Source organism: Mobula birostris, chromosome 25, assembly GCF_030028105.1.
Source record: "Mobula birostris isolate sMobBir1 chromosome 25, sMobBir1.hap1, whole genome shotgun sequence".
NCBI classification, from domain to species: Eukaryota; Metazoa; Chordata; class Chondrichthyes; order Myliobatiformes; family Myliobatidae; genus Mobula; species Mobula birostris.
In genome coordinates this window covers 59,390,536-59,405,980 of record NC_092394.1, presented here as the reverse complement: position 1 = coordinate 59,405,980, position 15,445 = coordinate 59,390,536, and the positions used below count along the sequence as shown (strand labels likewise).

At 45.0% G+C, this 15,445-nt stretch overlaps 1 protein-coding gene across 5 annotated transcripts in view; it reads left to right on the top strand.

Annotated features, from left to right (window-relative positions):
* klhl22 (kelch-like family member 22) overlaps positions 1 to 15,445 on the top strand; it is a 211,770-nt gene that overhangs the window by 64,496 nt on the left and 131,829 nt on the right. The window lies entirely within an intron of this gene.

Here is a 15,445-nt window from a genome sequence, read left to right as displayed (position 1 = left end):
ACCGAGTGTGATCTCCGTTGAGACTACAGATTACCGAGTGTGATCTCTGACGAGACTACAGATTACCAAGTGTGATCTGTGACGAGACTGCAGATTACCGAGTGTGATCTCCGACGAGACTGCAGATTACTGACTGTGATCTCCGACGAGACTGCTGATTTCTGAATGTGATCTCTGATGACAGTACAGGTTATTGAGTGTGATCTCTGATGAGACTACAGATTACTGAGGGCGATCTCTGACGACAATACAGATTGCTGAGTATGATCTCTGACAAGACTACAGATTACTGAGTGTGATCTCTGACGAGACTACAGATTACTGAGTGTGATTTCTGACGAGACTACAGATTACTGAGTGTGATGTCTGACGATATTACAGATTACTGAGTGTGATCTCTGACGAGACGACAGATTACTGAGTGATCTCTGACGAGACTACAGATTACTGAGTGTGATCTCTGAGGAGACTACAGATTACTGAGTGATCTCTGACGACAGTACAGATTACTGAGTGTGATCTCTGACGAGACTACAGGTTACAGAGTCTGATCTCTGACGAGACTACAGATTACTGAGTGTGATCTCTGACAAGATTACAGATTACCGAGTGTGATCTGTGACGAGACTGCTGATTTCTGAGTGTGTTCTCTGACGACAATAAAGATTACTGAGTGTGATGTCTGATGAGACTACAGATTATGAGTGTGATCGCTGACGAGACTATAGATTACTGAGCGTGATCTCTGACGACAGTACAGATTACTGAGTGTGATCTCTGGCGAGAGTACAGATTACTGAGTGTGATCTCTGTCGAGATTACAGATTACTGAGTGTGATCTCTGACGAGAGTACAGATTACTGAGTGTGATCTCTGATGACATTACAGATTACTGAGTGTGAACTCTGACGACAGTACACATTACTGAGTGTGATCTCTGACGACACTACAGATTCCTGAGTCTGATCTCTGACGACAATACAGATTACCGAGTGTGATCTCTGACGAGATTACAGATTACCGAGTGTGATCTCTGACGAGACTACAGTTTACCAAGTGTGATCTCCGACGAGACTGCAGATTACCGAGTGTGATTTCTGACGACGCTGCAGATTACCGAGTGTGATCTCTGACGACGCTGCAGATTACCGATTGTGATCTCTGACGACGCTGCAGATTACCGAGTGTGATGTGTGACGAGACTGCAGATTACTGAGTGTGATCTCTGACAATACAGATTTCTGAGTGTGATCTCTGACGACAATACAGATTACTGAGTGTGATCTCTGACGAGATTACAGATTACCGAGTGTGATCTCCGTTGAGACTACAGATTACCGAGTGTGATCTCTGACGAGACTACAGATTACCAAGTGTGATCTGTGACGAGACTGCAGATTACCGAGTGTGATCTCCGACGAGACTGCAGATTACTGACTGTGATCTCCGACGAGACTGCTGATTTCTGAATGTGATCTCTGATGACAATACAGGTTATTGAGTGTGATCTCTGATGAGACTACAGATTACTGAGGGCGATCTCTGACGACAATACAGATTGCTGAGTATGATCTCTGACAAGACTACAGATTACTGAGTGTGATCTCTGACGAGACTACAGATTACTGAGTGTGATTTCTGACGAGACTACAGATTACTGAGTGTGATGTCTGACGATATTACAGATTACTGAGTGTGATCTCTGACGAGACGACAGATTACTGAGTGATCTCTGACGAGACTACAGATTACTGAGTGTGATCTCTGAGGAGACTACAGATTACTGAGTGATCTCTGACGACAGTACAGATTACTGAGTGTGATCTCTGACAAGATTACAGATTACCGAGTGTGATCTGTGACGAGACTGTTGATTTCTGAGTGTGTTCTCTGACGACAATAAAGATTACTGAGTGTGATGTCTGATGAGACTACAGATTATGAGTGTGATCGCTGACGAGACTATAGATTACTGAGCGTGATCTCTGACGACAGTACAGATTACTGAGTGTGATCTCTGGCGAGAGTACAGATTACTGAGTGTGATCTCTGTCGAGATTACAGATTACTGAGTGTGATCTCTGGCGAGAGTACAGATTACTGAGTGTGATCTCTGATGACATTACAGATTACTGAGTGTGAACTCTGACGACAGTACACATTACTGAGTGTGATCTCTGACGACACTACAGATTTCTGAGTCTGATCTCTGACGACAATACAGATTACCGAGTGTGATCTCTGACGAGATTACAGATTACCGAGTGTGATCTCTGACGAGACTACAGTTTACCAAGTGTGATCTCCGACGAGACTGCAGATTACCGAGTGTGATTCCTGACGACGCTGCAGATTACCGAGTGCGATCTGTGACGAGACTGCAGATTACCGAGTGTGATCTCTGTCGAGACTGCAGATTACGAGTGTGCTGTCTGACGAGACTACAGATTACTGAGTCTGATCTCTCACGAGACTACAGATTACTGAGTCTGATCTCTCACGAGACTACAGATTACTGAGTGTGTTCTCTGACAAGACTATAGATTACTGAGTGTGATCTCTGACAATACAGATTTCTGAGTGTGATCTCTGACGACAATACAGATTACCGAGTGTGATCTTTGACGAGATTATAGATTACCGAGTGTGATCTCCGACGAGACTACAGATTACTGAGTGTGATCTCTGATGAGACTACAGATTACCGAGTGTGATGTCTGACGAGACTGCAAAATTACCGAGTGTGATCTCTGATGAGACTCCAGATTACCGAGTGTGATCTCTGACGACACTACAGATTACCGAGTGTGATATCTGACGACGCTGCAGATTACCGAGTGTGATCTGTGACGAGACTGCAGATTACCGACTGTGATCTGTGACGAGACTACAGATTACTGAGTGTGATCTCTGATGAGACTACAGATTACTGAGTGTGATCTCTGACGATAGTACAGATTACTGAGTGTGATCTCTAACGACACTACAGATTTCTGAGTGATCTCTGACAACAATACAGATTACCGAGTGTGATCTCTGGCAAGATTACCGATTACCGAGTGTGATCTGTGACGAGACTGCAGATTACCGAGTGTGATATCCGACGAGACTGCAGATTACAGAGTGTGATTTCTGACGACGCTGCAGATTACCGAGTGTGATCTCTGACGACGCTGCAGATTACCGATTGTGATCTCTGACGACGCTGCAGATTACCGAGTGTGATGTGTGACGAGACTGCAGATTACTGAGTGTGATCTCTGACAATACAGATTTCTGAGTGTGATCTCTGACGACAATACAGATTACTGAGTGTGATCTCTGACGAGATTACAGATTACCGAGTGTGATCTCCGTTGAGACTACAGATTACCGAGTGTGATCTCTGACGAGACTACAGATTACCAAGTGTGATCTGTGACGAGACTGCAGATTACCGAGTGTGATCTCCGACGAGACTGCAGATTACTGACTGTGATCTCCGACGAGACTGCTGATTTCTGAATGTGATCTCTGATGACAATACAGGTTATTGAGTGTGATCTCTGATGAGACTACAGATTACTGAGGGCGATCTCTGACGACAATACAGATTGCTGAGTATGATCTCTGACAAGACTACAGATTACTGAGTGTGATCTCTGACGAGACTACAGATTACTGAGTGTGATTTCTGACGAGACTACAGATTACTGAGTGTGATGTCTGACGATATTACAGATTACTGAGTGTGATCTCTGACGAGACGACAGATTACTGAGTGATCTCTGACGAGACTACAGATTACTGAGTGTGATCTCTGAGGAGACTACAGATTACTGAGTGATCTCTGACGACAGTACAGATTACTGAGTGTGATCTCTGACAAGATTACAGATTACCGAGTGTGATCTGTGACGAGACTGTTGATTTCTGAGTGTGTTCTCTGACGACAATAAAGATTACTGAGTGTGATGTCTGATGAGACTACAGATTATGAGTGTGATCGCTGACGAGACTATAGATTACTGAGCGTGATCTCTGACGACAGTACAGATTACTGAGTGTGATCTCTGGCGAGAGTACAGATTACTGAGTGTGATCTCTGTCGAGATTACAGATTACTGAGTGTGATCTCTGGCGAGAGTACAGATTACTGAGTGTGATCTCTGATGACATTACAGATTACTGAGTGTGAACTCTGACGACAGTACACATTACTGAGTGTGATCTCTGACGACACTACAGATTTCTGAGTCTGATCTCTGACGACAATACAGATTACCGAGTGTGATCTCTGACGAGATTACAGATTACCAAGTGTGATCTCTGACGAGACTACAGTTTACCAAGTGTGATCTCCGACGAGACTGCAGATTACCGAGTGTGATTCCTGACGACGCTGCAGATTACCGAGTGCGATCTGTGACGAGACTGCAGATTACCGAGTGTGATCTCTGTCGAGACTGCAGATTACGAGTGTGCTGTCTGACGAGACTACAGATTACTGAGTCTGATCTCTCACGAGACTACAGATTACTGAGTCTGATCTCTCACGAGACTACAGATTACTGAGTGTGTTCTCTGACAAGACTATAGATTACTGAGTGTGATCTCTGACAATACAGATTTCTGAGTGTGATCTCTGACGACAATACAGATTACCGAGTGTGATCTTTGACGAGATTATAGATTACCGAGTGTGATCTCCGACGAGACTACAGATTACTGAGTGTGATCTCTGATGAGACTACAGATTACCGAGTGTGATGTCTGACGAGACTGCAGATTACCGAGTGTGATCTCTGATGAGACTCCAGATTACCAAGTGTGATCTCTGACGACACTACAGATTACCGAGTGTGATATCTGACGACGCTGCAGATTACCGAGTGTGATCTCTGGCAAGATTACAGATTACCGAGTGTGATCTGTGACGAGACTGCAGATTACCGAGTGTGATATCCGACGAGACTGCAGATTACAGAGTGTGATTTCTGACGACGCTGCAGATTACCGAGTGTGATCTCTGACGACGCTGCAGATTACCGATTGTGATCTCTGACGACGCTGCAGATTACCGAGTGTGATGTGTGACGAGACTGCAGATTACTGAGTGTGATCTCTGACAATACAGATTTCTGAGTGTGATCTCTGACGACAATACAGATTACTGAGTGTGATCTCTGACGAGATTACAGATTACCGAGTGTGATCTCCGTTGAGACTACAGATTACCGAGTGTGATCTCTGACGAGACTACAGATTACCAAGTGTGATCTGTGACGAGACTGCAGATTACCGAGTGTGATCTCCGACGAGACTGCAGATTACTGACTGTGATCTCCGACGAGACTGCTGATTTCTGAATGTGATCTCTGATGACAATACAGGTTATTGAGTGTGATCTCTGATGAGACTACAGATTACTGAGGGCGATCTCTGACGACAATACAGATTGCTGAGTATGATCTCTGACAAGACTACAGATTACTGAGTGTGATCTCTGACGAGACTACAGATTACTGAGTGTGATTTCTGACGAGACTACAGATTACTGAGTGTGATGTCTGACGATATTACAGATTACTGAGTGTGATCTCTGACGAGACGACAGATTACTGAGTGATCTCTGACGAGACTACAGATTACTGAGTGTGATCTCTGAGGAGACTACAGATTACTGAGTGATCTCTGACGACAGTACAGATTACTGAGTGTGATCTCTGACGAGACTACAGGTTACAGAGTCTGATCTCTGACGAGACTACAGATTACTGAGTGTGATCTCTGACAAGATTACAGATTACCGAGTGTGATCTGTGACGAGACTGCTGATTTCTGAGTGTGTTCTCTGACGACAATAAAGATTACTGAGTGTGATGTCTGATGAGACTACAGATTACTGAGTGTGATCGCTGACGAGACTATAGATTACTGAGCGTGATCTCTGACGACAGTACAGATTACTGAGTGTGATCTCTGGCGAGAGTACAGATTACTGAGTGTGATCTCTGTCGAGATTACAGATTACTGAGTGTGATCTCTGACGAGAGTACAGATTACTGAGTGTGATCTCTGATGACATTACAGATTACCGAGTGTGATCTCTGACGAGATTACAGATTACCGAGTGTGATCTCTGACGAGACTACAGTTTACCAAGTGTGATCTCCGACGAGACTGCAGATTACCGAGTGTGATTTCTGACGACGCTGCAGATTACCGAGTGCGACCTCTGACGACGCTGCAGATTACCGAGTGCGATCTGTGACGAGACTGCAGATTACCGAGTGTGATCTCTGACGAGACTGCAGATTACGAGTGTGATCTCTGACGAGACTACAGATTACTGAGTGTGATCTCTGACGAGACTACAGATTACTGAGTCTGATCTCTGACGAGACTACAGATTACTGAGTGTGTTCTCTGACAAGACTATAGATTACTGAGTGTGATCTCTGACAATACAGATTTCTGAGTGTGATCTCTGACGACAATACAGATTACCGAGTGTGATCTTTGACGAGATTACAGATTACCGAGTGTGATCTCCGACGAGACTACAGATTACCGAGTGTGATCTGTGATGAGACTGCAGATTACTGAGTGTGATCTCCGACGAGACTGCAGATTACTGACTGTGATCTCTGACGAGACTGCTGATTTCTGAATGTGATCTCTGATGACAATACAGATTTCTGAGCTTGATTTCTGATGACAATACAGATTACTGAGTGTGATCTCTGACGACATTACAGATCACTGAGTGTGATCTCCGACGAGACGACAGATTACTGAATGTGATATCTGACGAGACTGCAGAATACCGAGTGTGATCTCTGATGAGACTCCAGATTACCGAGTGTGATCTCTGACGAGACTACAGATTACCGAGTGTGATCTCTGACGAGACTACAGATTACCAAGTGTGATCTCCGACGAGACTGCAGATTACCGAGTGTGATTTCTGACGACGTTGCAGATTACCGAGTGTGATCTGTGACGAGACTGCAGATTACCGAGTGTGATCTCTGACGACATTACAGATTACTGAGTGTGATCAGTAACGAGACTACAGATTACTGAGTGTGATCTCTGACGACAGTACAGATTACTGAGTGTGATCTCTGTCGAGATTACGGATTACTGAGCGTGATCTCTGACGAGACTACAGATTACTGAGTGTGATCTCTGATGACATTACAGATTACTGAGTGTGAACTCTGACGACAGTACAGATTACTGAGTGTGATCTCTGACGACACTACAGATTTCTGAGTCTGATCTCTGACGACAATACAGATTACCGAGTGTGATCTCTGACGAGATTACAGATTACCGAGTGTGATCTCTGACGAGACTACAGTTTACCGAGTGTGATATCCGACGAGACTGCAGATTACCGAGTGTGATCTCTGATGACGCTGCAGATTACCGAGTGTGATCTCTGACGACGCTGCAGATTACCGAGTGTGATCTCTGATGACGCTGCAGATTACCGAGTGTGATGTGTGACGAGACTGCAGATTACCGAGTGTGATCTGTGACGAGACTGCAGATTACCGAGTGTGATCTGTGACGAGACTGCAGATTACCGAGTGTGATCTCTGACTTGACTGCAGATTACCGAGTGTGATCTCTGACGAGCCTGCAGATTACTGAGTGTGATCTCTGACGAGACTGCAGATTACTGAGTGTGATTTCTGACGAGGCTACAGGTTACTGAGTGTGATCTGTGACGACAATACAGATTTCTGAGTGTGATCTCTGACGACAATACAGATTACTGAGTGTGATCTCTGACGACGATACAGATTACCGAGTGTGATCTCTGACGAGATTACAGATTACTGAGTGTGATCTCTGACGAGACGACAGATTACTGAGTGTAGTTTTTGACGAGACTACAGATTACTGAGTGTGATGTCTGACGATATTACAGATTACTGAGTGTGATGTCTGACGATACGACAGATTACTGAGTGATCTCTGACGCTACAGATTACTGAGTGCGATCTCTGACGAGACTACAGATTACTGAGAGTGATCTCTGACGAGACTACAGATTACCGAATGTGATCTCTGACGAGACTACAGATTACTGAGTGTGATGTCTGACGATATTACAGTTTACTGAGTGTGATGTCTGACGAGACGACAGATTACTGAGTGTGATCTCTGACGAGACTACAGATTACTGAGTCTGATCTCTGACGAGATTGCAGATTACCGAGTGTGATCTCCGACGAGACTGCAGATTACCGAGTGTGATCTCTGACTTGACTGCAGATTACAGAGTGTGATCTCTGACGAGCCTGCAGATTACTGAGTGTGATCTCTGACGAGACTGCAGATTACTGAGTGTGATTTCTGACGAGGCTACAGGTTACTGAGTGTGATCTGTGACGAGACTGCAGGTTACTGAGTGTGATCTGTGACGACACTGCAGATTACTGAGTGTGATCTCTGACGAGACTACAGATTACTGAGTGTGATTTGAGACGAGACTACGGATTACTGAGTCTGATTTGAGACGAGACTACGGATTACTGAGTGCGATCTCTGAGGAGACTACGGATTACTGAGTGTGATTTGAGACGAGACTACGGATTACTGAGTGCGATCTCTGACAAGACTACGGATTACTGAGTGCGATCTCTGACGAGACTACGGATTACTGAGTGTGATTTCTGATGAGACGACGGATTACTGAGTGATCTCTGATGAGGCTACAGGTTACTGAGTGTGATCTCTGACGAGACTGCAGGTTACTGAGTGTGATCTGTGACGACACTGCAGATTACTGAGTGTGATCTCTGACGACACTACTGATTACTGAGTGTGATCTTTGACGAGACTACAGATTACTGAGTGTGATCTCTGAGGAGACTACGGATTACTGAGTGTGATTTGAGACGAGACTACGGATTACTGAGTGCGATCTCTGACGAGACTACGGATTACTGAGTGTGATCTCTGACGAGACTACAGATTACTGAGTGTGATCTCTGGTGAGACTATAGATTGCTGAGTGTGATCTCTGACAATACAGATTTCTGAGTGTGACCTCTGACGAGATTACAGATTACCGAGTGTGATCTGTGACAAGACTGCAGATTACCGAGTGTGGTCTCCGACGAGACTGCAGATTACTGACTGTGATCTCTGACGACAATACAGATTTCTGAGTGTGATCTCTGACGACAATACAGATTACCGAGTGTGATCTCTGACGACGATACAGATTACCGAGTGTGACCTCTGACGAGACTACAGTTTACCGAGTGTGATATCCGACGAGACTGCAGATTACCGAGTGTGATCTCTGACGACGCTGCAGATTACCGAGTGTGATCTCTGACGACGCTGCAGATTACCGAGTGTGATGTGTGACGAGACTGCAGATTACCGAGTGTGATCTCTGACGAGACTGCAGATTACTGAGTGTGATCTCCGACGAGACTACAGATTACTGAGTGTGATCTCTGACGACAGTACAGATTCCTGAGTGTGATCTCTGACGAGACTACAGATTATCGAGTGTGATCTCTGACGAGACTACAGATTACTGAGAGTGATTTCTGATGAGACGACAGATTACTGAGTGATCTCTGATGAGACTACAGATTACTGAGCGTGATCTCTGACGACAGTACAGAATACTGAGCATGATCTCTGACGAGACTACAGGTTACTGAGTCTGATCTCTGGCGAGACTACAGATTACTGAGTCTGATCTCTGACGAGACTATAGATTACTGAGTGTGATCTCTGACGACAATACAGATTACCGAGTGTGACCTCTGATGAGATTACATATTACTGAGTGTGATCTGTGACAAGACTGCAGATTACCGAGTGTGATCTCCGACGAGACTGCAGATTACTGACTGTGATCTCTGATGACAATACAGATTTCTGAGTGTGATCTCTGACGACAATACAGATTACTGAGTGTGATCTCTGATGACGATACAGATTACCGAGTGTGATCTCTGACAAGATTACAGATTACCGAGTGTGATCTCCGACGAGGCTACAGATTACCGAGTGTGATCTGTGACGAGACTGCAGATTACCGAGTGTGATCTCTGACGAGACTGCAGATTACCGAGTGTGATCTCTGACGAGACTGCAGATTATTGACTGTGATCTCTGACAAGACTGCAGATTACCGAGTGTGATCTCTGACGAGACTGCAGATTATTGACTGTGATCTCTGACAAGACTGCAGATTACTGAGTGTGATCTCTGACGACACTGCAGATTACCGAGTGTGATCTGTGACAAGACTGCAGATTACTGACTGTGATCTCCGACGAGACTGCTGATTTCTGAATGTGATCTCTGATGACAATACAGGTTATTGAGTGTGATCTCTGATGAGACTACAGATTACTGAGGGCGATCTCTGACGACAATACAGATTGCTGAGTATGATCTCTGACAAGACTACAGATTACTGAGTGTGATCTCTGACGAGACTACAGATTACTGAGTGTGATTTCTGACGAGACTACAGATTACTGAGTGTGATGTCTGACGATATTACAGATTACTGAGTGTGATCTCTGACGAGACGACAGATTACTGAGTGATCTCTGACGAGACTACAGATTACTGAGTGTGATCTCTGAGGAGACTACAGATTACTGAGTGATCTCTGACGACAGTACAGATTACTGAGTGTGATCTCTGACGAGACTACAGGTTACAGAGTCTGATCTCTGACGAGACTACAGATTACTGAGTGTGATCTCTGACAAGATTACAGATTACCGAGTGTGATCTGTGACGAGACTGCTGATTTCTGAGTGTGTTCTCTGACGACAATAAAGATTACTGAGTGTGATGTCTGATGAGACTACAGATTACTGAGTGTGATCGCTGACGAGACTATAGATTACTGAGCGTGATCTCTGACGACAGTACAGATTACTGAGTGTGATCTCTGGCGAGAGTACAGATTACTGAGTGTGATCTCTGTCGAGATTACAGATTACTGAGTGTGATCTCTGACGAGAGTACAGATTACTGAGTGTGATCTCTGATGACATTACAGATTACCGAGTGTGATCTCTGACGAGATTACAGATTACCGAGTGTGATCTCTGACGAGACTACAGTTTACCAAGTGTGATCTCCGACGAGACTGCAGATTACCGAGTGTGATTTCTGACGACGCTGCAGATTACCGAGTGCGACCTCTGACGACGCTGCAGATTACCGAGTGCGATCTGTGACGAGACTGCAGATTACCGAGTGTGATCTCTGACGAGACTGCAGATTACGAGTGTGATCTCTGACGAGACTACAGATTACTGAGTGTGATCTCTGACGAGACTACAGATTACTGAGTCTGATCTCTGACGAGACTACAGATTACTGAGTGTGTTCTCTGACAAGACTATAGATTACTGAGTGTGATCTCTGACAATACAGATTTCTGAGTGTGATCTCTGACGACAATACAGATTACCGAGTGTGATCTTTGACGAGATTACAGATTACCGAGTGTGATCTCCGACGAGACTACAGATTACCGAGTGTGATCTGTGATGAGACTGCAGATTACTGAGTGTGATCTCCGACGAGACTGCAGATTACTGACTGTGATCTCTGACGAGACTGCTGATTTCTGAATGTGATCTCTGATGACAATACAGATTTCTGAGCTTGATTTCTGATGACAATACAGATTACTGAGTGTGATCTCTGACGACATTACAGATCACTGAGTGTGATCTCCGACGAGACGACAGATTACTGAATGTGATATCTGACGAGACTGCAGAATACCGAGTGTGATCTCTGATGAGACTCCAGATTACCGAGTGTGATCTCTGACGAGACTACAGATTACCGAGTGTGATCTCTGACGAGACTACAGATTACCAAGTGTGATCTCCGACGAGACTGCAGATTACCGAGTGTGATTTCTGACGACGTTGCAGATTACCGAGTGTGATCTGTGACGAGACTGCAGATTACCGAGTGTGATCTCTGACGACATTACAGATTACTGAGTGTGATCAGTAACGAGACTACAGATTACTGAGTGTGATCTCTGACGACAGTACAGATTACTGAGTGTGATCTCTGTCGAGATTACGGATTACTGAGCGTGATCTCTGACGAGACTACAGATTACTGAGTGTGATCTCTGATGACATTACAGATTACTGAGTGTGAACTCTGACGACAGTACAGATTACTGAGTGTGATCTCTGACGACACTACAGATTTCTGAGTCTGATCTCTGACGACAATACAGATTACCGAGTGTGATCTCTGACGAGATTACAGATTACCGAGTGTGATCTCTGACGAGACTACAGTTTACCGAGTGTGATATCCGACGAGACTGCAGATTACCGAGTGTGATCTCTGATGACGCTGCAGATTACCGAGTGTGATCTCTGACGACGCTGCAGATTACCGAGTGTGATCTCTGATGACGCTGCAGATTACCGAGTGTGATGTGTGATGAGACTGCAGATTACCGAGTGTGATCTGTGACGAGACTGCAGATTACCGAGTGTGATCTGTGACGAGACTGCAGATTACCGAGTGTGATCTCTGACTTGACTGCAGATTACCGAGTGTGATCTCTGACGAGCCTGCAGATTACTGAGTGTGATCTCTGACGAGACTGCAGATTACTGAGTGTGATTTCTGACGAGGCTACAGGTTACTGAGTGTGATCTGTGACGACAATACAGATTTCTGAGTGTGATCTCTGACGACAATACAGATTACTGAGTGTGATCTCTGACGACGATACAGATTACCGAGTGTGATCTCTGACGAGATTACAGATTACTGAGTGTGATCTCTGACGAGACGACAGATTACTGAGTGTAGTTTTTGACGAGACTACAGATTACTGAGTGTGATGTCTGACGATATTACAGATTACTGAGTGTGATGTCTGACGATACGACAGATTACTGAGTGATCTCTGACGCTACAGATTACTGAGTGCGATCTCTGACGAGACTACAGATTACTGAGAGTGATCTCTGACGAGACTACAGATTACCGAATGTGATCTCTGACGAGACTACAGATTACTGAGTGTGATGTCTGACGATATTACAGTTTACTGAGTGTGATGTCTGACGAGACGACAGATTACTGAGTGTGATCTCTGACGAGACTACAGATTACTGAGTCTGATCTCTGACGAGATTGCAGATTACCGAGTGTGATCTCCGACGAGACTGCAGATTACCGAGTGTGATCTCTGACTTGACTGCAGATTACAGAGTGTGATCTCTGACGAGCCTGCAGATTACTGAGTGTGATCTCTGACGAGACTGCAGATTACTGAGTGTGATTTCTGACGAGGCTACAGGTTACTGAGTGTGATCTGTGACGAGACTGCAGGTTACTGAGTGTGATCTGTGACGACACTGCAGATTACTGAGTGTGATCTCTGACGAGACTACAGATTACTGAGTGTGATTTGAGACGAGACTACGGATTACTGAGTCTGATTTGAGACGAGACTACGGATTACTGAGTGCGATCTCTGAGGAGACTACGGATTACTGAGTGTGATTTGAGACGAGACTACGGATTACTGAGTGCGATCTCTGACAAGACTACGGATTACTGAGTGCGATCTCTGACGAGACTACGGATTACTGAGTGTGATTTCTGATGAGACGACGGATTACTGAGTGATCTCTGATGAGGCTACAGGTTACTGAGTGTGATCTCTGACGAGACTGCAGGTTACTGAGTGTGATCTGTGACGACACTGCAGATTACTGAGTGTGATCTCTGACGACACTACTGATTACTGAGTGTGATCTTTGACGAGACTACAGATTACTGAGTGTGATCTCTGAGGAGACTACGGATTACTGAGTGTGATTTGAGACGAGACTACGGATTACTGAGTGCGATCTCTGACGAGACTACGGATTACTGAGTGTGATCTCTGACGAGACTACAGATTACTGAGTGTGATCTCTGGTGAGACTATAGATTGCTGAGTGTGATCTCTGACAATACAGATTTCTGAGTGTGACCTCTGACGAGATTACAGATTACCGAGTGTGATCTGTGACAAGACTGCAGATTACCGAGTGTGGTCTCCGACGAGACTGCAGATTACTGACTGTGATCTCTGATGACAATACAGATTTCTGAGTGTGATCTCTGACGACAATACAGATTACCGAGTGTGATCTCTGACGACGATACAGATTACCGAGTGTGACCTCTGACGAGACTACAGTTTACCGAGTGTGATATCCGACGAGACTGCAGATTACCGAGTGTGATCTCTGACGACGCTGCAGATTACCGAGTGTGATCTCTGACGACGCTGCAGATTACCGAGTGTGATGTGTGACGAGACTGCAGATTACCGAGTGTGATCTCTGACGAGACTGCAGATTACTGAGTGTGATCTCCGACGAGACTACAGATTACTGAGTGTGATCTCTGACGACAGTACAGATTCCTGAGTGTGATCTCTGACGAGACTACAGATTATCGAGTGTGATCTCTGACGAGACTACAGATTACTGAGAGTGATTTCTGATGAGACGACAGATTACTGAGTGATCTCTGATGAGACTACAGATTACTGAGCGTGATCTCTGACGACAGTACAGAATACTGAGCATGATCTCTGACGAGACTACAGGTTACTGAGTCTGATCTCTGGCGAGACTACAGATTACTGAGTCTGATCTCTGACGAGACTATAGATTACTGAGTGTGATCTCTGACGACAATACAGATTACCGAGTGTGATCTCTGATGAGATTACATATTACTGAGTGTGATCTGTGACAAGACTGCAGATTACCGAGTGTGATCTCCGACGAGACTGCAGATTACTGACTGTGATCTCTGATGACAATACAGATTTCTGAGTGTGATCTCTGACGACAATACAGATTACTGAGTGTGATCTCTGATGACGATACAGATTACCGAGTGTGATCTCTGACGAGATTACAGATTACCGAGTGTGATCTCCGACGAGGCTACAGATTACCGAGTGTGATCTGTGACGAGACTGCAGATTACCGAGTGTGATCTCTGACGAGACTGCAGATTACCGAGTGTGATCTCTGACGAGACTGCAGATTATTGACTGTGATCTCTGACAAGACTGCAGATTACTGAGTGTGATCTCTGACGACACTGCAGATTACTGAGTGCGATCTCTGACGACACTGCAGATTACTGAGTGCGATCTCTGATGACACTACAGATTACTGAGTGCGATATTTGACGAGACTACGGATTACTGAGTGCGATCTCTGACGAATCTACCGATTACTGAGTGTGATGTCTGACGATATTACAGATTACTGAGTGTGATGTCTGACGAGACGACAGATTACTGAGTGATCTCTGATGAGACGATAGATTACTGAGTGTGATCTCTGACGACAGTACAGATTTCTGAGTGTGATCTCCGACGAGACTACAGATT